This window comes from Egretta garzetta, unplaced genomic scaffold (genome assembly GCF_000687185.1).
Source record: "Egretta garzetta isolate BGI_Z169 unplaced genomic scaffold, ASM68718v1 scaffold117, whole genome shotgun sequence".
Taxonomy (NCBI): Eukaryota; Metazoa; Chordata; class Aves; order Pelecaniformes; family Ardeidae; genus Egretta; species Egretta garzetta.
The window spans coordinates 1,029,604-1,031,466 of NW_009260479.1; positions in this window are offsets into that span (position 1 = coordinate 1,029,604).

The window sequence follows — 1,863 nt, forward strand, 5'->3', positions numbered from 1 at the left end:
CGGGACGGGCTGGGCATCGGTCAGCGGGTGGTGAGCAATTGCATTGCACATCACTTGTTTTATATATTCTGTATCTTCTCTTACCATTATTATTATCATCACTATTGTTATTCTTCTCTCTTATTAAACTGTCTCTATCTCAACCCACGGGTCTTACTTTTTTTTTCTTTTCTCCGACTCTCTCCCCCATCCCACAGAGGGAGGGGGGGGAGTGAGCGAGTGGCTGCGTGGTGCTGAGTTGCCAGCTGGGTTAAACCACGACAGGCACCCTCTGTGCCATCTGGTTGTTGCTGTTACCGTCCACTGCAGTGATAGCGTTCTCAAGGTTTCATTTAACGCTTGCCAGTAAAAGTCGGTTGATTATAACCTGGCAAAGAGATTACATGAGGTGGTGATGTAGGGACTGATTTTCCCTGAAGTAGCTCCTAGGGTATTCCTAACAGTGGGTATGCACATGCACTGTGATGCAAGGTCTCGGAAAGACACTGAGAGCGATCTCAGCTGGGATACAAACAGAAAGAAATCAAGAAAACACATTTCAAAGCTGGTGAAGGTTTGCTATTAAGCTATGCCAAAGAATAGTGGGCTTCTAAAACAGAGTTTCTGTAACATCCTTCTTATAATACTGATTTTAAGAGTTTTACCTTATCACTAACTAATCTACGTGAAGTGTCTTCTTCTTCAGGTGTCCACTGCAGTGGTTATGCAGTGAACGTAGCTGCTACATGAACAGGGTGGTTGTTGAGCACATGGGATAATGTCTCTCCAGTATCCCCGTGTATTAACTCAGCAGGCCTGGTTAGGTCTAAAGCGTTTGCCACATTGGCATGTGGCAGATGTCCCAACACAGCCCCACTGCAAAATTAGGTGCCAGCAAGATTCAACCTCCCTGCAGCTTAAGGCAAGCACCCCTGGGGTCGTGGGGTTCCTCAGCTGAATAAGGTTGCATCAGGCAGTGGGAAAGGGGATGTGTGATTGCTATAGAAAATGAATATAAGAAAATGAATATATGAAAATTCAATGTAAAATCATACGGAAGGGGATTTTTTTGCTACGCATAATCTTTCTTGCTTTACATATTTTTTCTGCTAGTAACCTTGTTACCCACATACTCAGCAGCACCAAAGCCTGTATGTTCAAGTGGTCTGGGCAGGATCACTTCTGTGCAACATGGAGAGAAAAGGGACACTGGCTGTCAAGCCCTCACTCTCTCTTCTGGGTTCCTCTTGATCAGCAGCTAATAGGAGTTGGAGGGCGCCTGCTGGGGATGTGTATCTTAGGCTTAGCATGAGCACAGCTGGGAGAATGGTTAATTAGAAGCCTCTGATGATGTTACCCATTTTCCCAACATCAAGAGAGCAGCAAGAGCAGATCTCTGTGGAGGAAGGTGAGCTGAGTGTCAAGGGTTACCACACCACCAGCAAGGGTGCGATCCCACATTGCCCAAGCAGGGAAATGCACCGTTTCTGGACAGATAGTCCAGACATTGGGAAGTCCTGTTCCCAAATGCTATATTAAGGAAAAATAATTACTTAAAAGCATTGGCTAGGCTATGTTTAGGCTATGTTTACTGTGTTTCTCCAAACTTACTGCCAAGACTGAAGTACAGTAGCCACAGCCTTCTGGATCTCTGAACTGTGTGTTCTGATCATGGTGGTTAGTAGTGATAATGCCAAGATGTTCCTCTGCAACAGCAAGCAAAGCTGAGTCATCCCTAGTGTTACCAGGGTAGTATCTTGTGTCACCACTACTCATGGTGTGCTCTACAATCCAGTTCGATCAGAGAACAGAGTTTGGAGCTCTGCTTGGCCAGTGCTTCTCAGGTTTGAGAAAGTTGCAGGAGAAGCAGTCTATAGTTGGGAC